At 39.9% G+C, this 24,182-nt stretch overlaps 1 protein-coding gene across 3 annotated transcripts in view; it reads right to left on the bottom strand.

The window, feature by feature from the left end:
• The window catches only part of LRRC3B (leucine rich repeat containing 3B), a 46,614-nt gene that overhangs the window by 17,585 nt on the left and 4,847 nt on the right, over nucleotides 1-24,182 (bottom strand). The window contains exon 1 of one of the 3 annotated variants that reach the window (XM_027675421.1): nucleotides 17,040-17,057. The exons of the other annotated variants lie outside the window; for them this stretch is intronic. The gene's annotated coding sequence lies outside the window, so the exon portion shown is untranslated. Of the gene's footprint in view, nucleotides 1-17,039; nucleotides 17,058-24,182 lie in introns of those variants that run through there. 3 annotated transcript variants of the gene reach the window in all.

Raw genomic sequence — 24,182 nt, 5'->3', positions numbered from 1 at the left:
AAATAACATATTTTCCACCTCTTCCAGCTGCAAGGAGAAGCCTATCCTTGTAATCCTACATTTCAAACCTTGCACCTTTGCTAGCTTGAGGAGCAGCCCAGTGTTAAACCTCGGTCAACGCAGTGCTGTTGACCCATATTCAAGCTGCTCCATGACAGATGAGAGAGATGTGTAAGCAGTAGGTGTTTACATGGCAATAGCCATATGTTACTGATCCACCAGAGCTCTCACGGTGCTCTGTGCTCAGAAGTGTCTCACCAGAGCACAAAAGAGAGAGACACTCATAGTCATGTCATCAGTAGTCCCCCCCATACTGCCACCACAGTGGACATGTCCTCATCAACAGGACTGCAGCAGACCTCAGTCCCATGCCTGCACCATCCAGTTCAGTTCTCAGCTTCTTGCTACTGACCTCATTGCTACTTTCAAAACATCAGAAGACTGTCAGTAAAGACAGGAAAAAGAAACTACGTTTGCAAAAACCATTGGATGTTATCCACTGGATGTTATGGAGACGGGGCACAAGGAGCTGTCTCTAGCATGAAAGCATACAGTCACAGCTCTAGGGGGAACACTCCTCGGTAATGAACTCCGAGGTTAAAACCACTTTTTCCCATGATCATCTAAAGAGCATCCAAGGCACCTCGTGAAAGGAAGGCTAGGGTAAGTGACATGCACCACATCGAGTGTGAACAGTTAAATAGAGGTAGTCTCCTGACTTTCAGCCCTGAAAAGTCACTTCACCTGCTTTCCTTTTCATTAGGATATACAACCTTTCCTTTCTCTTTCCACTGAAAAACTGTCATCTCGCAAACAACCATTCTAGAATTCTTCAGAGTTGCACACTAAAATGTACTTTGGCAAGCACCTCTGCGAACAGGAAGAAATGAGCAAGTCTATCATCAACCCAAAAGGTGAGTTACAACTTCAACTACAATATTAACCCACCAGATTATCATTTTGTATCATGATATTACTTTCACAGTTGTATAAAAAACTTCATTAAGAATGAGCCATTAATTCTCCATACATGGTTTTAGCATCTGCCTTAATAAGGCAATCATTTATTCATAACCAAAGAAATACTAGCTTTCTCTTAGAATCAATGTTAGCAGTAAAAAAAAAAAAACCTGCAAATAATTATTTTATTTAAAGTAATTAAAGTATTTCCCAGGCAAAATTCTATTTCCTACCTTTACTAATTAAAATAGGGCATGACTCAAAGTTGGATGGTGGATGAAGAAAAAAAGAGTAAAAATAATTTAATATTGCTCCCTAAACAGTGGCATTCTTTAAGTAATTTCTTATTTCTGATGCATTTTTCACAGCATTTGTATCAAATGCATTACTAAAACTTTAATGGATATTTTAAAGTTATTGGGACATACATGTTTTCTTCTTGGACTCTATGAAAACCATTTTTATAAAATATTACTTTTAAAAAACTTGAAAAACTTTTTAAAAATTGTATAAATCATTATACAATATGAAATTTTTCAATCAAAATACAAAATTTAAATAATGTTGGCATTTTTCTGTCATTCTAAAAAGATGGTATTTTTTCTTCAGGAGTTCTTCCACTTGGAGCTTTCACAGTCAGCTCTCTTCAAAACTAAGAGAAGGTGCTTCTTTGGTGCACTAAAGGTTACAGCCCCTTATGAACAGGTGAAAAAAGTGGCCTCACTGAATGCAGCTTGGCTGGGCTCACGCTCAGGATCTTATTAATGATCTGAAGCAGAAGCTCAGACGGTTGTGGTGAGATCAGACAACATGCTCTTAAGACAAGACACCCAATATGGGGTATGTTATGAATGGTCTACCGTGAACACACACACACATTGCGACCCTGACTTAACAAGATGTGATGACAACAGAAGATATGCTGAGGAAAGTAAATGACCTTTTTTGTGTAACAGTGCCAGCAGAAAGCAGCTCAAAAGTTGGTACAGCTACTCTTGGGAATAATCACTGCAACCCCTGCAGCCTCCAACTAGTTTTAAGGCGGTACCAAAGTTCCCATGCAGAGCCATTCTCACTTGCATGCAGGATGAGGAGCAACTCTGGCAGACCCCCATGTGATGCTATGCTGAGTCCTCAGTGCTGTGCAACCCCCAGAGAGTCACTGGCTCTTCAAGGAACCCTGAGAAATGGAAAGGCTTTTAAAAAGTTATAACTGACTTAAAGCTGGCAGAGCCATGCTGGAAGGGCAGATGAACACTGACAAAGATGGGTGGCTCCTCAGCTCTGCCTCCATTCAGTGGGGATGTCCAGTGTCCCTCCGGAGGGCAGGGCTGACTAATCTATGCTCCCCACCGATGGTTCAGTAGGAAAGGGATGATCTGTGCTTTGCACCCCCACAAGTGTTGAGATACCCAAGCTGTGGCTGGGCTTGGAGCTCAGAAGAAGCCAGGAGACAGAATCCCACAGATGGCTGCACCTGAGAGGCAGCAGCTTCACTTTTTTTCCTTTCTTTACTTTACCCCATTTGACAACTGCACATAAATACTTGTAGATTAGAACTGTTACAGCCCTGAAAGCTTAAAGCAACCTTGCTTGGGCACAGACAACAGCTCTCGATGGCAACATGAATGTGACTGCAGACTAATTCACCTTGTTGTTCTGACACATGAAAACTATCTCTGAAATCACAGCACTGTCTGTAGTCACTCCTGTTACACATCTCTGCGCAGTCAGTACTCAGCCAGGCCAACACACAAGAGAAGCACACAGAAAAATCTTTCACCTTTTTGGTAGATTCATATTGCTTTGTGCAACAGAATTTTTCTTTTTCAGTGTAACCATGGAAAGACATTAATAGTTTAGCTCTAAATACAGGCCTATCAACAGAGTCTAAATTTACTTAATACACACATTCTGCACAGAACTCGTTTGTGTTTAAAGCACATTAGATAGTTAGAAGGAGAGACTACTATCAGAAAAAAAGTCTGGAGCCATAAAGACTTGCCATCAGTAGAGGAGAATCCAGTTAAGGGACATTTAAACAAACTGGACATACACAAGCCCATGGATCCAGAGGGGATGCATCCACGACTGCTAAGGGAGCTGGCTGATGTTAATGGGAGGCTATTCTCAACTCTCTTTGAAAGATCAGGGGGATCAGAGGAAATTTTCAAGGACTGCATGAAAGCCAGTCCTATTTTCAGGAAAGAGGATCCCATAAAATAGAGGCAGGTCAGTTTCACCTCCAACCCTGGGAAGGTGATAAGCAAATAAATCTGGGAACAATTTCCTTAACATATGGAGTAAAATTAAATGATGGGGAGTAGTCACCATGGATTTATGAAGGCAGAAATCACATCTGACCAGCCTGATAGTTTTCTGCAATGAGATGCCTGGCTCATCTCACTGAGATGAGAGAGAAGTGGATGTTATTTATCTTGACTTCAGCAAAGCTCTTGATGCTGTCTCCCATAACATCCTCATTGACAGACTGATGAAGTACAGACTAAATGAGTAAATACTGAGGTGGACAGAAAACTGGCTGAACTACTTGGCTCAAAAGCCTGTGCACAGCAGCACAAAGTCCAGCTAGAGGCTACTCATTAGTGGAGTACTCCAGGGGTCAGTACTGGAGCCAACATCATTTAACATTTTCACAATCGACCTAGAGGATGGGAGAGAGTCCTCAGCAAGCTGGCTGATAATACAAAACTGGGAGGAGCAGTTGATACACCAGGTGGCTGTGCTGCCATCCAGAAGGACCTGAACTGGCTGGAGAAACATGCTGACAGGAACCTCATGAAGTTCAACAAAGGGAAATTCCAAGTCCTGCACCTGGGTATGGATAACTCCATGTACTTCTGCACACTGGGGCCTGTCCAACTGGAAAGCAGGTTGGCAGAAAAGGAAATAAGGTCCTGACGGACTCAAAGCTGAACATAAGCCAGAATGGTACCTTCGGGACAAGGTAATGCATCATGGGCTGCATTACAGAGATCTCTGCCAGTAGGTTAAGGATGGTGATCCTCCCCCCTTACTCAGCCTTGGTAAGACATCTCTGCAGAGCTGGGGCCAGTCCTGGGCTTGCTGGTACATGAGAAACATGGACTGAAACAAGTCACTGCCTACTGTGAGTCATCCTCTACTGTGAGGGTGGTCAAACCTGGAACAGACTACCCAGAGAGGTTGTGGCATCTCCATCTAGGCCTGCTGGACAACAGGTTCTGAGCAACTTGCTCCAGGTGACCCTGCTTGAGCACAGGAGTGGACTAAGCAATCTCACGAGATGCCTTCCAGCCTCAGCCGTTCCACGATTATTTCCAATCAGGTTAAACAAAATAGCTGAAAGAATGACAAGTCGAGAAGAAAATACTTGAAAGCAGCCTAACTTAAGACAGAGGTAAATCTAGGCTTTGCAGCATAACTTTTAAATCCTACTGAAGTACATTTTTATTTCCTGTTCATGTTACACATGGCTGTACAATCTATGTTGTCAAGAATAGATGCACTTCATGGGGTTCTTCACTTGCAACAGGGAATTATAAACATGCCCCAAACCAGAATTTGGCTGTGAATATGGGGAAAGCTATACCACTGTATGGTTTGGTGGCCACAGCAGTGCATCTCTCTCTACCCTATTAGTCAATAGGAGGTTAATGCTGCTGCTGGTGGGCAGTTTCCACTATGACTACAGTAGGTAAACAGATCCAATTACAGATGTTATGTTTTAAAAATACTAATTCTAAGGCACAGAGTAAAACATTATTTGAAATTATGCTCCTTTCCACAAGAACAATACTTCCTGAGAAATGGTTATAATAGCAAAGTAAGACTGAAGAGACACAATTACTGTATTGCTCTGTGACACTAAATCAAAATAGTATTCCCCTTTTTAAATTCATACAAACATCCAAAAGCGAAGGACCAAAATTTCAAATATTTATTCATTTTTGTAACTGAAGTCAACAAATTGGATTACTGAACTGATAGCATGACAATATCCTCAATAAATATGCATAACTTATTTGGAAACTCTTGAAAGGAGAAGATTTTTAAATGACAACAACTCACACACAGTCAATTTATTTTGGTAAACAAATTCCTAAGTACCTAATGGACCAATTAAGTGATTAACTGAATTCAATGCATCAAACACTAACTTGGTTGCCTACTTTCATACAAGCTGTTTTAAAAGCACTACCCTTAAATGAATTAAAAAAAAAAAAGAGAGAGAGAAAAAATGTATAACTCTTTTTTAAAATGCTTTTGGGCAGCAAAAGCCAGCAAGAAAACAAGGGGAAAATTTCATTCTGTTTTCTGCACCCAAATTACAGAAGACAGTCCTGCAAAGTGTAGCTAGAAGGCTTCAAAGCAAAGCAAACCCAACCCACTGAACTTTGTACCTACGTAAGTATCTTGTAAACTGTTCCAGTGATTTCAGAAAGAGCTGAACTCACGACAGAGCAAGCTTTCTAAAATTCAACCTTCTGTTAATTTTAAAATGTCAGTCAAACGGTTTGTAACACCAAATACATTTTTCCATCCTTCATTTACAATCCTGACTTAAAACATCTGAGGCCAATTCACATCCCTCTACACAAATGCGACATATGCCAAAGGAAAAAAAAACAACTCCGCAGGAATAAGCCACCAAGGCTTTCCCTGAAGCCTCTTGTTGGGTTTTGTAGCCTTGAAAGGAAAAAGGCTATTATTATGGTGGTTCCCAGCTTGCCAAATCAAGAGCCTCTAGACCTGCTTGGTATCTTGTGATTTCATTCACTCATGGATTCTCTGTGGCTTTCTTTTGCTATCTTCCAGCAGAGCCAGCACATCTCCTGGTATCATTCAAACATTCTATCAGGCTATTTGCTTAACCCCAGAAATCCCAGGGGCTTCCAGGAGCCCTGGCTCTGAGGGAAAGTTCGAGCATCGCAAGACATTGAAGAAGCAAGGCATATCACATCTGCTCAATACTTCTACAGGTCCAGACAATCTGCGGTGAGAAGGGGAGCACTTCAGCTTACCAGTTTCTTTCCAAAGCCACGGAGGGAGTCAACCATGAATATAACCTCTACATGTAAGCAAAGGCACTACATCATGGGATCATGTAGTTCATGCCTTGAAAAAAAAAAGCACCATCTCAATTTTCAAGTTCACAGTAACAGAAATACCTTTCAAATTCATGGACTGATAGCACTGACAGCAGACAAATTCCTTTTAAATGCCCTGAACAATTTGGTTTCCCATTTCAAGGCAACAAGTCTAATTTCTTCTTCTGATTTATGCTGAAGAGAAACTCCCTTAGGCACCAAGCCTAAAAAAGGCAGCCCACCACAATGCCCCTAGTCGTTAACTCTGAGCACTGGCAACCACTGCTTACAGATCTTCTCGTGGTGGAAAAGGGCCATGCATAAGAAATTCAAATGTCCAGATAACTCAAAGAATACTACTTAATACAGTATATTCAAGCATGGCTACATAAAGTAAGCAAGATTAAACACTATGGCAAAGAGAGGAAATGAAGTATAAACATATTTTCCCTTACAACACCAAATGGAAGTCACACTCATTTAAGCAAATATTTTGCTATATTGATAGAAGCCAAATACATGAGGTCTTTTTCTTTCCAAAGCCTTCCTTTAGTCATTGCTTGTAAACTGCTGTGCTTATTTTTTGTTTGCTTCATATAAAATGACACAAGAAATTTGTGTTCACCTAACACTATCAATGAAATGCTCTTTGCTTTTTTACAAGTTGTTTGCAATGAACATTTTAGCCTTCTCAAATGGTGAAGAATACAATCAGCCAACCTCTTCGTGCATGTCCTATGAGGATACTCATCCTCAGTAAAAACAAATTTCACTAGCCTTAGTCAGCAAGCTGTGGTGGCATGTAGTAAAACCACAATACACATGAAAAACTTACAGACTTGCTAATTGGTAGCAAGATAACAATAGAATATGCTCTCTGAAAACCACCCAAATTTCCCAAACTGCCCTTGAATAGCTTCTCTTTTTGAACAGGAACTTGATGCTTCACGTTCAATCTGTGCACATCACTTTCTCCTTCCTCCCTAAATTATAAACATTTTTCTTACATTTACTTCTTCTGAGATTCAGTAGTGACAGTTTCCTCCTTACACTCCTACATATATTTTGCACAAGCTGTTAAACAGAATTAGTCCATGCTTCTCTTTCATATCAGTCACCATTGGCCAAAAATTTTTCTGCAGAATCTGGTATAGAAGAATCCAACTGACTTCACAGCTGCAAAAGCTCAACAACAGCCAGGCTATTAAACTAAACAGAAAAGCGAACTGTTTTTAAGTTATACTTGACCATGCAGTTGAATGCAAGGCTGTTTTCCCTCTACTCTGAAGGAACCTAATTCACAGACTTCAGAGAAATTCCAGTTTTGACCCTTACCAACTGGCAGCCAGGCTGAAGAAAGGTTTTATGGACTATGGTCATGCAGACCCTCCAAACGGCCACAAGAAGCATTTACTCGGTGAAAACAGGTCCCCGGTGGCTAACAGCAAAGGGATATGAACACAGCATTTGGAAGACAGGTTGAACGTGTCCAGCATAAACTCTATGCTGCCTTTAACTACCATAAGAGCATCCTTTACAAGCAGAGGATCACTAAAACATTGCCTGGTGTCACTTCATCGATGCACTTTGCACAATAGAATAACCCAGGTTAGTTCTAAAGGATACCATCAGCAAGAGGGCTGGCTGTGATTTTTACCTAAATGTGGAAAGAGATTATTTATTTACTTGAGCATAAAGGTACTCCTAAAATTTAATGGCAAATCTTTATTGCAAATTCCCCCTTATCATTCAAAATCAGCATGAACAAGTTAGAGTTACCTAGAGAAATGAAACTTTGCAGTCTTCACAGACCTAGAAAAGAAGAAAGATTGATGTAAGCAAATTCCCCAGCCACCGCCCAAAAGGCAAATTACAACCTGATAATTCTTTCAGTTGCAGTTCTCTAATCATCTTTAGTAGTGAACAGGAACAACCACTTTTGAGGTAACAATCTAAACTCGATGTTTGATATTTTAAAAATGAAATAAAAATACCAGAAAAGATACACGAAGGAAACAAAGTGAAGTGACATTGTAAAACTTCTGGATTCTGGAAGATGAAATAATTCAAGTCTGAATGTCCTTCCTTTACCACGTGCTGGGACCACATGGCAGAAGGAGCAAAATCAACATGTGCAGTATTTGAAACCCGTGCCACAGAACAGACAAAAATGGTAAAAATAAAGAATAAACCCATTATGCAAGTGCTGATTTTTGCATATGTTTAAATCTGGAGGCACACTACCACTTCCTGCAGAGCTTTCTGCCAAGTACAGAATCCACAGGGAAAATGGCACAGTAATGACGCAGTGTGAGAAGCCTATCTGGGACGAACTTAATGCTGTCCTCCATGCGGAGGGTGCACTTCCAGGAATAAAGAGTTAGTCACCCTGTCTACCTCCACCACCCATCTTTTCATCTTCTGCATATTCTGCTCTGCAGAGACAGGCATTCACACCTACAGGATGCTGCTAAGTCATGTGGGGACATGTCATGCAGGGAACTGCTCTTCTACAGAAAACTCCTCCAAATATAACGGACATCTCACTAAGATATCTTTCTTTATGGGGATTCCCACAGGTGGTTTTGCTATACCCTATTCCTGAATGCAAGCACCAATCTGCTTCTGCACACCCTGACTTTTCTCACGAAGGTTAGAAAGGGGCAGAGAGCACCTTCTTACATTCTTTGCATATACTGAGAGCCATAATTAAACAGAGAAATGATTAAAAATATTGGTTTAGAATCACAGATTCATTAAAGTTGGAAAAGATCTCTAAGATCATTGAGTCCCACCATTAACCTGTCCACAACCACCTACACCATTAACCCATGTCTCCAAGTGTCACATCCACTCACCTTTTGAACACTTGCAGGGATCATGATTCCACCACTTCCCTAGACAGCCTATTCCAAAGCATGACCATCATTTCAGTGAAGAAATTTTTCCTAATATCCAACCTAAACCTCCCCTGACGGAACTTGCGGCCATTTCCTCTGGTCCTGTCACTTTTTACCTGGGAGAACAGACCAACTTCCTTAGATATAGAAACACCTACTAGTTATAGAAACCCTTTCTGTTTTTTTTTTTTTTGTAAAATAAGTTTCTCTGTGGAATTGTGATTTATGCTGAATGCTGTAAACATTTCTTGTTAGCTCACTCCCAAAGCTCATTTCAGAGTGGGATAAGATCACATGCAGCTATCCCATGAAGCAAATGAATGAGTCATCAGTCTGCAAGTTAAACAACAGACAGAATCGTAGATTCAGACCAATGAATGAAACATCAGGTTTAAATTACACCTCTGGAGAAAGCACCCTAGGACAGCAACTCATAAACATACCTGCCTAGCCCAGCATGAAAAAGCATATAGGGAATCCAGTGGGACACTTCAGAGAAAAACTCCATGGAATTCAAGGAAGGGGAAAAATCTCCCTGCAAAATGTTTGAAGCAGTTGAAGAAATTCAATTACAGCAGTACATACCTCTGTAACTAACCTCGTCAAGTCTTGTGTCCTTGTTCTTGCAGGTTGGCGTAAAGATTATGGACTAGGAAGATGTATTTTTTACACAAATTAAGTAATTTTAATCAATTTATAGTGAACTCTATTAGTTTTACTCCTACTAAGATCAGTACAGTTTTCCTCACAGAAGAAAAAAAACAATAGTGCAAATGTTTTCTCATTTTGTGTTCAAGTGGTTTCTTCTTTGACTAAACAAAGACAGCAATCTCATAAAATGAAAGAATGTCTCATGAACCACACTGGCAAAAAAAGGCTCAAAATCTATCTATGCAGTTTTGCTGGTCTAAATGCAAATAATCTAGGTAATAAGTTTAGATTTCTACCAAAGCAACTGAAAGCAAAACATGTCCCCAGAGATCTATAGCCTGATTAGTGATGATAAGCTGAGATAGCACAGCCCCAGCTGCTTGATATTACACAAAGAAAGAGGTGGGCAGGTTCAGAGAAAGCTGCACATATTGGTTTCACTCCTATTCACAATTTACCCCTACTATCTCACCCACTCCCTCTTCATCAAAGCATGAAATGACAGTTGCTTAGATTTAAGCTGTTCAATATTCAGCTATTGCCATCACAGATTACAAAATAAATTAACAAAATGCCACCATTCCACACAGTAATTCCCAAACATCATGCTAGCCCTATGAATCTTCAGATGTTTTGCTCTCTTTCTGAACTCTTCTGCTCTGTCTCCACCTAACCAGCCACAGCACCTGCACTGTGTTGCAACCACAGTTCCTTCTTCCCTGCTCCAAGGCAGCACTGAGGATCGTTGAGGGTGCAGTACACATCAGGGGTATTTTCCCCCAAAACCTTCACCTGCACCTATACCTCACTGAGTATTGCATCCAATTAATTATGCCCTTAGTTATTGCATGATACAGAGGTCATGCCTACCACTCTCCTGAAAACCCTATCCACAGCCAGTGCACAACTGGCTGAGCTAGTTTAGCCCTCAGTGAGAGACAGAAAAGAGAGCGGGAAGGAGGAGAGCCTGGGAATAGGGCCTTCAGCTCTGCTCTTCAGGAAACTTTCCCACAGGGTGACTGCTGGCTCAGGTGCAATATTCACAGGTTTAATTTTGGTGGTTCTCTTCCTACTAACACTTTAGTCCAGCCACGCTGCAACATACTGTGCACTGACTGCATCAGTCTGGGCAGAGTGAACATGCTCTAAGTATCTGGCTGAGAAATTAAGAGAATGAGTGCTCAAAACAGGGCAGTACAGCATGATATGCCATTTAAGGACTTGCAACATATACCAGCATATTCCAAAGAGGGAATACTACTAATTTTTTATTTTGATACCTCCAAACCCATGATTCAACAACTTAATAGGAAGATAATTTTGAAGACTATTAAGACTACAACTCTTCTTCTCCAATCTGGAGCTGCTTCTTCACTTACTGATTTTTTAAGGTAGCTCAGTTTCCATCTCTGTCTCATGGCTTCTAATTAGCTTATTTCTTATTTTAAGTATTTACAGCTTGGGAATAGAAAAAGTAAAGGGATAGGTGATGAGCAGAAGGAACAAAACCTGTCTGTGCAGGATAAACACTCCAGGAGATGGACCACCTCACCTGCGGTCAGGATGGAAAGCAGATTGGGAATGTCTCCTTCCTGCTCATGAAAACACAAGCGGCTGTGAAAAATTGTCTTCCCACCAGATTGTGGCTGCATCACACCTACCACGAAGTGACCCAGAGCACCCCTGCCACACACACAATTAAGTTCTGTCAAGCCTCTACTGACCACCTCTAGTGCCCAGCACATGGTACACTTTAATTTAGCATTAGCAAAATACCAATAGCCCCTGGAGAGACTTGGATTTAATTCTACTCCAAAAATATGTTCACTGTACTAGAAGCAAAGCAGCACCAGTGAATAATAATTATTAACTGTCAGCTCCTTGAACATTTTCATAAGTATACCTAATGTCTTGAAAAGGATGGCTCCCCTTTCCCAACATAAATGCCAGAAACAGCATTTTTCTAAAAAGGAAGACCATGTCAGACTGCAGATGTTAACTCTACATTTCCTTTCTAAACTGTACAGATTCTGGAAGCAGAAGAAACAAGAATTCAGTATGTAAAATTGTAGTTCAAATAGTTTCAGCAGCCCAGCAAAATCCTGGTTTTGTGAGTTAAAAACCAAATCTGCTGTGAGGCACAGCACGTACCTCATGGCAACAGTGCATATTTATGTTTCTGCTTCCTGGGAAGTCACTGCTATGTAAAGGGTATGACTGCCTTTACAGGTCAAGGTAAAAACCTATTGTCCTGAAATGTATGGAAAATGGAAAACAGATCTAGCACCCTAAATACACAGAGCTATCAGAAGGGGTTGAGAGGCAGGAGACATCACCACCGATTTACAGTTTAAATAGCACAGTCAGTGCCTTTCTTCTCCATCTGACTTCATGTTTTTCTTGCTTTTCAGCCCTTTGGAAACCTCACTCACAAGGGAGATATTGTCACATTTCCCCTGGAACAAAATTGGCTTATGACACATTGTATAATTCCAAAAATACATCATGCATTAATTTGACACACTCCTGTCATCAAGACCTTAATTTCTAATATCTTCTTTTCCAGATACCATTAAAAAATTTCTCTGCCTCAGCTATGTAATTTGTAACACTTCAAGAGGGAAAGTGTCTTCCTGCTCATCCCAAGGTCCTTCACATCAGAGATTCCCAAACCTCTGAGGAAGGTCTGCTTGAGTCTCTTCTTGAACATACTATGTTCTCATCCTAGCCAGTGACTGCTAGTGAGCTGCTTTTCTCAGCCAACACTTAGTATTTTAATTCCTATCATTTCTTGACTAATTTCTCCCCTCTTTTTCTGTGCATTAGTTTTTCCCCTTACTCTTGTGTTCCCATTAACTCTTTGCTTTCACCTTGGTTTTGCTTTCCAGACCCATGTGTCCCTCTTTTCCTTTACCACCAGACTACCATGCATGCTACAAGTCATCTCAAATTCTGCAAAGAACTACAGTCATAACTTCTGTGCAATATTCTACAAGTCTAGGAGTGCGGTCTGGCAATTGTTCAGGTAGAACCCCAAAATTTAAGTGGAGTATTTTCTGTAAAATAGATGTGCTTCTGCTACATAAACTTTATGCCCTCCTACCTTCCCTAGAATTACAGCTGCTTCTCTCTCAGTTGTAAAAAGGCAGGGACAGAGACAGGATATATGGACACACTGAAATGCTTTATAATATCTTCTGATGGACGATTAACTGTAGTCTGTGAGCCAGAATCATATTGGCAGACTCCATATTAAAATGCAACAGACCTTTTTTTTCTGTTACCTATAATACTGAGCTACCCCTGCAGTGACCTAAGATGAGGAACCAGTGAGTAGGGAGGAGGTGGAGGCACAGCACTGTCAATGCCACTACAGGCAGTATTGTCACTGACCCAGCTGTTTTTACCTTATTTCCCTCATCGTACATATTTTTCTCACCCTGTAATCCCAACTGTACGTACACACAAATCACAGACCTGATGCTGTGTTTTTTTACAGAATGTCCAAAATTTTTATTCCCTGGTTTGAGTTTGATGATACACAGAATAACATGAGTCGGCCCCAAAACCCAGAAAACCACTCCAAACTGTAAACTAATGTTGCCGACATCAAACTTGTCTCCCTAAATCAGCCCTAAATTAAAATATCAAAGGGAAAGATGCTTCACAGAGATGATAAATTCTGGTAATTATTTTTCATAGCCTTCAATACACAGCCATTTGCACTTGTGAAAGACAATTACAAAACATTACTCTGACTTTATGCATCACCAAAGCAAAACAGTGAATTTGATGTACCAGTGTACTCTCTTTGCACTGCTCTCTGTGACTCTGCAGAGTCACCAGGAAAAACATAAACCAATATTCATAATTTTAAAGATTTCCTTTCTGTGTCCTCTGCCACTATTTGTTTGTTCAATCCCTTCATGGTCTCACCATCAAAAATCAGAGCACCATTTACTGTAACAAAGCTGCATATCCTGGACATCTTGGTTTTGAACCAAGTTCCATAGATGGTACATTGCCCAAGAGAAAGCAGCCTGGCTGAGCTATGTAAGAGAATAGCAGGCAGGGGATAAAAATCTTAACATTAAGGGCATAACAATTTTAATATTTCTGGATTCAGGTTTAGGAAAGAGGAAGAAATGGCAGGTGCTGTTAAGCTGCAAGGGACACCTGAGGAGTCACTCCACAGCATTGCACACGAGAGCCAAGGCTGATCTTACTTTTCCTTCCCACATGCCTGGGCAAGCAGCCAAGCTAAATGCACACAGCACTGGCATGGAGACTGAGCTCTCAATGTGCTCTTTATACCACATACGCTGGTCAGTTTGACCAAAAACACCTGTTAATTCTGCCCAGCACCAAAAAAAATTCACAGAGCTAAAGCACCACTGTCAAGTTGGAGAAAATGACCCTGGACTTGGGTGAGCAGCTCTAGCAGAAACAGAGGAAAGACTGGAAGATGTGTCTTTATCGGTTCGAACATACTCTTACTCATGTCTTTGACAGTAACTACTGTTTTTCTGCCAAGTTTGCATAATCCTTTGCACAACAAGATATGTTTAACACATGATCTTTTAATGTATTTTTAAAATAAAGAAACACAAATATTTCTGCAGCTATGAAGTTTAAAAAACTTCAGATTACAGATTTTACTCTAGCCTACTTCATTACACACTTCGTGTGCAAACTTATTACAGGAAAATGTTACCTAATTAAGTTTATTATGCTTTGTGGGGGTTTTTCGTTAATGTATTTAATTAAGAACTTTTCAATTTATGTAATGTATTATGGCATGACCATTGTTAATGAAGCTCACAAAAGGTACTGTTGGATAAATTCATGCAAAGGAGATGAAGCAGAGCAGAATGAGGGATTATGTTCTCAGACTTCTGAAGCCAAGAAGCCTGAAATAAATGCAAGTTGTGAGTGTTTGGAGCAGACGGTGCATTTATTGTAATTATTTCAGACTGCATGCTGATTGGAAAAGATTAACATAAATAGGAGCTGTTATTGCAGATGTTTCTATTCTTGCTAGGAAATCCCTTGAATATAGGAAGCACAGAATAAAAATGTGAAGATGCAGTACTACAGAATTGTAACTTTTGTTCTATTCTTTTTTCTGTTCTGGACAGAAGAAACATAAATAAGGCTGTTCATCTTCAGGACTTATTACCTCAGTAACATGACAAAATATCTAGATGCAACCTCACTACTCAGCAGTGAGTGTTTTGGCACATTTCCTTCTCCCTTCCAGAAGTGTCCTTAGACTGCATGACACTAGCTCACTCTCCGGAGTCTGCATGGCCTGCAAGTACAACCATAGTTGGTGCAATAAAATCCACAGCATTTAAATCCTTGTTCCTCTGTTCACCACAGCAAATTGGACACATAAATAAGTCACATGTAATTCTGATATTTCCAACTTCGTTTCTACATTAACCAATCAAAAAATTTCCATTCAGTTGGGAAAAAATACACAAACCTCTTATTTTTGAAAATTTTCCAAAAATTAGAAATTGATAAAAATACCCAAATATAGTACTAGAGGTGTGTATAATACCTCTCATCATATCTCCTGATTTACTTCCTCACATCCCATAATTTGTTTTCTTGTCTCCACAGGATCACAAGACACAGAAACCAAGAATTACAGTAAATAACTCAGGGCAGGGCTTTTTTGAGTGCAACTTCAATCTGCTCAGGTCTATCACTGCAACACTTTTCAAAAGAAGAATTATACAACTATTCAGCTCTTTGGTTATTTGTGGACCAGCTTCATGCAGTATCCTCCACACTCGCAGAGATCAGTATGAGTCAAAGATGCCGTGGTCAGTACAGTGTCTGTCTACAGGCTGAACATTATTTCCTGTGGTTCTGCATTAAACTTGAAGCAAAAAGATCATATAGGCCTGTCCATACACCAACAGAAATGGAGATGTACGTACACTATGTTTGACAGTCTCAGGACAGTCAGTTATATCACCATGGGCCAGACCCCAGAGCTTCCCCAGAGCCTGAAGCCCCAGAGCAAGCCTCAGCCCTGTGCTTGCACCATTGGTTGTCATAGGAACGTTGCAGACCTAAACACAGTTTTCTTGGTCCAGGAAGCAGAACATCCACTGCTGCCGGGGACTCATTGTGCCACAAGGCTAGTGTCCACCAAGATGCACCCAGGATGCTGGGCATTACGGTTGCCCAACCCTGCTAGCAGATGGCCGAGGCTCCTTCCAAAAAGAGATGAGGCTACTGAGGAGGATGGTCGCATGGTGACCAGTGGCTTAAATGCTGCCAGGAACCAGAATGCCACTGAGCACGTCTTTCTTGCAGCACAGACACTGCCGCGGCACCTAGCTAAGGCAGCTTTAGTGACAAACTCCACTGACAGCACAGCACATCTCATACTCCAGATCTGTCCCTTTATTTCAATGTTATGAAACAGTATCATCAACTGCAGCTCAGGTACAGTTTCAAAGTAAAATGTACGAGCGCAAAAACAACAGTCTTCTCTAACGTTTACAGAGCAACTTTCAGCAGAGTGAATCTCAGTGGGTTTTCTTAAGCCTTGCCAAGCCAACTGTATAATGCCACAGGTTTTCACAAGTGTAGCTAAGGGCAGAGTTTGGGTCTCCATACATATGATTTCTTCAATTCATTGCCAGCTGTAAGGGGTCAAACACTGACAGAACACAGAAGCAATTCTCCACAACAACACTGCAGAGGAAGGAAAGCACGACCTTTGGCAGTGCCAAAGGGAATTCACCACAACTGCCGGGATTTGAAAAAGAGGGAGCAAGCAAAGAAAAAAAAAATAATAAAAAAAATGTTGCTTCCCCAACACAGTAGGTTGTAACAGAAATTCTACCCTATTTGCAGGGGGGAACCAGGAGATTTATGGGCACGATTACAAATTCTGCAAATCCTTTCCAAAGGACTGTCCTTCCAATGACTGAAGCAAGATCCCAATCTCCCCGAATTAACTACATAACAGGGCTCAGCAGGAATGAAATGCATTGTATGACTGTCACTTCTATCATTTTGAGCAGAATCTTGTTTTAGTAGCCTGTCAGATGACAAGGGTAGATATGAATTCAACAGATAATACTGAAGTCCCAGAAACAGTTATTTCAAGTGTTTTTGTATCGCAAGGTAGGAACAATACCATACTTCCCATCTGGAAATATGCTGTGTTCAAATCAGTACGAATAACATCCATTCTTAAGGTGTTTTCATTACGATTTTGCATAAGTCTATAACAAACTGAGACAGTATGCACATTATGGACGTAAATCTACTATGGCTTACACCCACATAAATCACAGCAAATTCACCAAGCTTAGATGAGGGTTTACCTCAAGTCTTTAAATATGAGGATTCTCAAGCAAAAAAAGAAAAATAAATCCACCTTACTGATGTTTCCAAAACAAATACCAACCTAATCACAACCTCAGTACAACCCCGGTCTCAGGTCTGAACCTACGCACATTCCCATGGTTTCTCCTCCTTGTAAGAACTTGTCTTGTAAGCTCCTTCTCTGTCAGCTCCAGCACAGGTACAGGGGGACCAGCTCCAGGCACCTGCACTGAAAGTCTTCTGGTGCCCTGCCCCATGTAACCCTCAGCCCACACGAAGTGTTAAGCTGGTGCAACGGAAGAGTCCTCTGCAGCTGGCAGCTCTAAGAGAGGGGGAAACAACTTTTCCTGAAAGCAGCAGCAATGAAAAAGGAAGAAAGACAGTAAGATAAAAAGAAAACAGTAAAAAGTTTAGGGACTGTAAACATTCTCATTAGTATCCAAATATTTGCAAGGAAAATTACACAAAGTTTATTTTTTATTAACTCATTACAGTGCTATGCTATAATAAAACATCTCTCCACTCTTGATTGGGAAATGCTGTACTTGTTTAAGCCTTTTTAAGACTTTTCTATCACCTGAGAACACTTTACCTTCTTATTCAGAATATCCATTTTCCCCTGAGAAAGGAAAAACCTATGCAGCTCCCATTTCAGACCTCCTAAGCTTCTTCAAAGATTTTTTTCTTTGTTGTACGAACATCTCCAGTGGACTTTGTTGTTGGAACATCACTGTGGTTCAGAGGAAAATTAGAACAAGGTTTTAAAAGTACTGGGGAAGAAAAACAGGAAAAAAAAAGGGAGAAATGTCTGGCAAGCTAAACATTTTAAACCCACATTGCAAAATGCCACATGGGACTCCCCCATTGGTGAGAACATTGAAATCTCACCTACTCACCCTCCCCTAAGCCATGCCACTCACTAAGAAAGAAGAATTGAGCATTTTTTTCTCAGTACAGTTTTGGAAAAGCCTTCCTGTAGTCCTGAATCACTACCTTGAAGGCTTTATGAAAACTACAGCAATTAAAACCCTCAACTCACATTAACAATGTTAAAAAAGATCAAACAGTGGTATTTTAGAGTGCAATAAGCATAACTAAATTTGGCAGCAGCAGGTACAGAAAACTTGCCATCATTCTTTTTACACCCTGGACCAGACACCAATCCTATAAAGAAACTCCTCTTTTGTAGAAAAGCCCTGCTCTTGAACAGACTTTTAAGGGAAGCCTATTACTGCTAAGAGCTGTGAGCCCATCACACAGATGCCCAGAGACTGAGCTCCTGTCCAAGACGCTTCTCTGGATGCATTAGGAGTTCCATGACTTGCTCTTTGAACCAGTGTCCATGTCTCAGCCTTGACAAATTCTCATGTCCTGTGCACACCCAAGAAACCCATTTTCTTAGGGCCTAGCAAAATGCCTCCATCAGGGCTGCCAAGAAAGTAGATGTGGGCTTAGCAAGGACATGCTTTAGTATTAGCATGTTTTATCTTTTACCTCTCACCAGAAGCACAAATCTTACAGGAAATGTTTCAGCATGTTCTGATCTTTCTGCCCTTCATCTCTTCAGATGAGCCTTCCTATACAGGTATTTTATCTGGTACGTCCCTGCCAGCTCTTTATAGACAGCACTTCCCTCTCATGCCATCCCCTAAGCCTGACACGCAACTCCGAACCTCTGCCACATCTGATGAATTGGTGCTGACAGAGGCTGGTGCTTTCCTTAGTTTGTTTGTTTGGGTTTTTTCTGTATGGGCAAGGCAATGAAGTTCACCCTTCAAATGAACCAAGGGTCAACCCCCTAATGAAAAATTAAAGGCTTTCACCATTACAGGGAACTACAACACAGCGTAAGGAGGCAAGGTGAACTTCACAATGTCCCACAGAGCCCCTGAAGAAAAGAGGTGTGCCCCAAAGCTGTGGTCTGATGTGGTTGTAGGTACAACATGTCCTTGCGGTAAGGAGGCTCACCGGAAACCTGCAAACACCTACATCCTTCTACAACACTAACAATGAGACAGCAGCCACACTGCTGCTGTCAGGCAGCAGGGCACCTGATGTTCAGCCCAGTGTCTTCTTTGCTTGTTAGCACAGTCATAATATTCTCGTTACAGCACCTGAGGAGTACAGTGTTTCTCTCTAATCTGAAAAAATATGGGCTTTGGTACAGGAAACAGGTTTCAAAAGATGGGCTTTTTTTCCCCCTGTTCTGATCTGAAAATGTTGAAAAGATACTGCAAGTATTTGTACTGCATTTGTTTTGGAAGTGAAGACACAGGTTACTTACTTTTAATTTCCTTTTTCCAGGTTCATTCTTTATTTAGTAAGAAATATAAAAATTCTTCTGAAAAAGTAATATATTCAAGACTAATAAAATCCAAGTGCAAAATATTTTTAGAGAGCAGCTTGGGTACAACTATTAAGTTGTCAAATAAAATCATCTAGTCTAAGTTATACCAGAGAAGGGTCAAAGTTAATAGCTAACTTCTCAGATTAAAACTGTTTCCAGGAGCAACTCTTCTAACTCCAAGAACAGTCAGGGATATGGGTGAAAACAGTGAACCTGAGTAGTGTTAGTAAGAAGTTCACCTCTCTCCAATCTCCAATTTTCACTACCACAAACTTTCCACCTCTGCAGTCAGCCTACCTCTAGATCAACTGACCACAAACTCAGTATCTGTAATTAAAAACAAACATGCCTTTTTTTTTTTCCTAGATGGTAATAATGAAATGTAGTTCCTGATAGCTGATCTTTAAAAATTCAATCTCTGTCATCTGTGGTATTTAAGGTTGCTAAAACATTACTCTATCACTGCCCTTTACCTGCAACTGACCGGTCCAAAATGAAGAAACAATGTCAGAAGGACTGAGACCAAATGTTTTGAGTCACATTAACTCCTCATACACATGTCTGAATTTACAAAAATGTCAGTTCTACTACAATACAGCTATTTATTAAATTCAGTAGTCTTTTTTAACCCCTTGCTTTAAGTAGTTTTAGAAGAAAGGCAATAATATTATTTAAAAAAATAAATTAAGGAAACTATGGATGCATAGGAAATGGAGAAGGCTACTTGGAGTAGCTAAACGAATGGAAAAACACGTGGTCACAGAATCAGCCCTTGGTTCCCCAATGCTTTACATTTAATGAAGTACTGCTCTGCAAGCCTGATATTTTAGTCTCCCTTTGCAGATGCCCAAGCATTTACTCAGTATTCAAAGCTGCACTCCATAGCATCTAGAACCAGAATTTAAAACTAGCAGGTTCAGCCTGCAGATTAAAAAGTGCTTCAGTGAAAAAAGAACCAAGACACATTAACTCCAGGCAACAAGACTCCTTTCGGGACCCCCAAAACACCAGAGTTTACCTACTCTGCAACTCCACAGCCAAGAGGAAGATAAAGATTCTGTCCTCATTCACCTCATGTTTTTCTAAGGACTTCCCAGCTAACTCAAATGTCCATAAACTTTTTAAAGCAATTGACATATCATCAAAGCATTGCTTGCCAAGTCATGCATGCCACAATGCAAAAAATACTCAGATGACAGTGCATGGAGAGAGTTTCTCTGAGGGAAGACCAAGTTCTTTGGAGAACAGACAAAGTCTGTAGAAGTATGTTTGTGGTGATACAGCCACACAGAAAGTCCAAATTGGAATGGTATTTTTATACCTGAAAGTAATGTAAAATATATTTTATTGGATCTGACCTGTGGTTAGATTTCATGTCAAGAAAGATCCCCAGCACGACAGCTTTCTGCATGGAAAAAATAAATATACATTTGTGAGCAGAAATCAGTGACAAAGGTGTAATAGCAAATATTCCTATGGCAAGCTGGTGAGAAAGGGCCATTCTCAGCCAACAAAGCCTGAATAAGAGAGGGTACATCAATTATTGCTGCACAAACCAAACTGAAAGAACAGCACACAGCTGATATGTTCATAGCTGTTCATGCAGCATGACAATGAGAAGGGCTGAGATGGTATTAGACAATACAACAGCATGCATTCAATTTTTAACAGATTCATACATTTTTTTTTTTTTGCTCACAACCAAAGGAAGTTGCAATGCTACTGACACTGCACAGTTGACTGTTGTTTTTCAATTTGTTAAGAAAAGTCTACTATAATTAAGGACTTGCTTGGCCTCTGTCGATTTTGTTCCACACTGCTGCCTCACACTTGTTTAAAGAACTGAGAAAAAATTTTTTGAAAATATGGCAGATAGTGGAAAAAAAATAACCGTTAAGCTTGTCTCCTTCAAATTAGGTGTTATTTGTACAGATGGAGCACCTGCCATGACTGGCAAGAAGAACAGTCATGTTGCTTTGCAAGAAAAATTTTTAGATGGAAAGTTATTGAAATACCATTTGTATCCATCAGGATTGTTTTCTGAGCCAAAGATTTAGGTTTCTTGAATATCTAAATCCTGTCAAGTCCTACTCTAGCAAAATACTTGTTTATAGAATCATAGAATTGTTTAGGTTGGAAAAGATCATGAAGTCCAACCATTTAATCAGCACTGCCAAGTCCACCACTAACCCATGTCCCTAAGTGCCATATCCACACATCTTCTAAATACCTCCAGAGATGGTGACTCAGCTGTTAAAATGCTTGATAACCCTCTCAGTAAAGAAATTATTCCTAACATCCACTATGCATCAGGGCTGCCAATAAGCATACCAAGTAAATGATGAAAACGATGAGCAGAATACGTATGCAACGTCTTCTGTCAAAGGCCAAAAACTGTGAAATACCCTGGAAACAGAGAATGACCAATACATTTTCTCAACAGAAATTATTAACCTTTCAATGACAACAGTTTGCTTATAACCAAGAATGGGATCAGCAATCTGGTCTGTAGAGACATGACATGTCAGCTTTGCAGCCTCAATACATACTCACAGGGAAAGGATTGCCTATTTACTGCATGCTGTCATCCATGTGCTGCTTTTCAGTCAAAGCTGAGATGTTCTTATTCTATTTGGATTGGTGTGCTTTGGTTACATTCAGTGTGCAAGAAGTGACAATTAAAGGTCTGAGAAATACTGTGATCTGAAACATGGGGAGTTGTTTCACTCTAAGTTAGAAGATCCTACAAAACAACAATTTCCCACTTGTATCTCATTTTATAACTTGATGTAGATAATTTCTTTGAAAAAATATTCCAGTTTGGGATCTCTCAGCTTTAAAAGATAGGGGATATCCTTGCAGCAGCCGAGTGAAAATTGGTACTCCCACCTACAGAACGGGACCAGGCACACCCAGAGAACAGCAAAACCTGAAAATGAGTACACTTAGAAGCAGACCTCTGATACATGCCTTCCTTTTTAGTGCTTATGCAGATTGGGGCTTACACATATTGAAACAGTAATACTCCATTACAAACCTTGTTAAAAATAGACCATTCAAAAGTCACCAATTCCTATCTCAATGACTCTGTGTTAACAAAGGTGAAAACAACTGCAAAAAGGACATTTAGAAACACTCACACTATCTGAAGGTTGCAATGGCAGTTGTACTCTGTTAAGTTCATTTCAGAAGAAAAGAACTAAGGGTCATTATCTCTTTTGACACTAATAACAATAAATTATGTTTAATAAAACATGGGAATCAAGCTAAATTTTAAAGACCATTTGCAGTACATCTAGGGAAAAAACCCTAACCCAAAACCAAACCCAACTCTAGCTAAACTTAACTATAAGGAATTACCCCTGGATTTACTGATTCCCAGTCTTGTGAACAGTCTTCTGCCTTTGAGTATCTTCCCTCTTCAGGAGCTCCTACATTTGCACATACTAATTTTAAGATTTTTGTTCTTGGCAAATACCATTTTTTGCCATTTCAAAATTAATCTTCAGAGTAAAAAAAGCACTACAGAATCTGTTTTTAAAAGTGTGAGAAAAGGTTTTTTGGAGTTTCTGCCTTTTTCTTTTTTTTTTTTAAGGTAAAATTGTATTGAAAACAATACACAAACACCACTAAAAGAATTAAAAATAAAATTCATTAAAATGGAAATCTAAAGAGATTGTGACAATTTTCATTACCAAACACAGAATAAAAATGGGTTAAAAAGCCAAGAATTAAAACACCAATAGCTTAAATTTATTTTGGTTTTAATGTTGATAAGCTGAAGTTTCACCATTAAGATATATAACCAACCTTTCTTGCTTAACCACATATGACCTAGCAAGCAACTTCATATACAATTTTTGTTGCAGTTCCTCTTTCAAGAGGAAGAAGTATTTGCCTGTGCTCTTAAAGGTGAAGGGAGTACTTGCCTGAACTCAACACTATTCACAGAGAGCTTTTCTTTCTCTTTTAATTATAATGCTTTTACAATGCCAAACACCATGGATTCATTTGAATGTCCAAAGGCTTCACCCTTTTGCTGCAAATTATTCACATGCACTTAAAAATGTATACTTTGTAAGTATCACAAGAATACTTTGCATGAAGCAAATTCTGTCAAAGCGATACACATTTGTAATCTAGGTGAGGGAAACAGCCCTCACACGCTGTTCACAAGCCCCACTAACTCCCAGTGCAGGCATATTAAACATCCAGTCATTCAACCATTGCAATGAAATGCTGAATACTCACGATCTTTACATATGGAGTAACTTTACTTAAAACAGCTGCAAAAGTATGCAACCCAGTTTTGGTAAACTGCAAAAAAATACTCCCTTTAAAATCAATGCCATGATTTGGTGGAGAAAGCAACTTTAACAGAGGTAAATGATAACACCATTAAAAATAACATCCACAAATTATACCTCTTAAGACAGTCTGCCACCTTAGACATGCCACCTTTAAAAGCACATGCCCTATTAACTGAGGTTGTGCATCCAAAGGATGAAGCAGAAATGTGAAGTGACCCCCCAGGAGAACACTCTGTGCCAGCCTTTCACAATTTGAGTAAAATACTGGTTGTTATGTAAGCACCGCAATATACAGATTCATACAGATAATATTTTCCAATTGAAAACTCCATGGAAATTTAAGTCTGTCCCCTGACCTTTGATCCCTTCCTGTCCACCTTCTACTTTCTTTTTGTATTGTTTCCCTTTTCTAACTTTTTAAAATTCTGTTTGTCTCTCCTTTTACTGTCACTTTATAACTGGACTTTTCATTTATTGTTCCTTAAATAATTAAATAGACTCCATTTGCTTTCCTGCTTCCAAGCCAGAGTAGCATCCCATTTATGTGCTATCACTCACTTCTATCACC

Source organism: Neopelma chrysocephalum, unplaced genomic scaffold (genome assembly GCF_003984885.1).
Source record: "Neopelma chrysocephalum unplaced genomic scaffold, ASM398488v2 Primary Assembly neopelma1_26, whole genome shotgun sequence".
NCBI lineage: Eukaryota > Metazoa > Chordata > Aves > Passeriformes > Pipridae > Neopelma > Neopelma chrysocephalum.
Note: the sequence above shows the minus strand (reverse complement) of the source record. Positions and strands in the feature narration are given on the sequence as shown.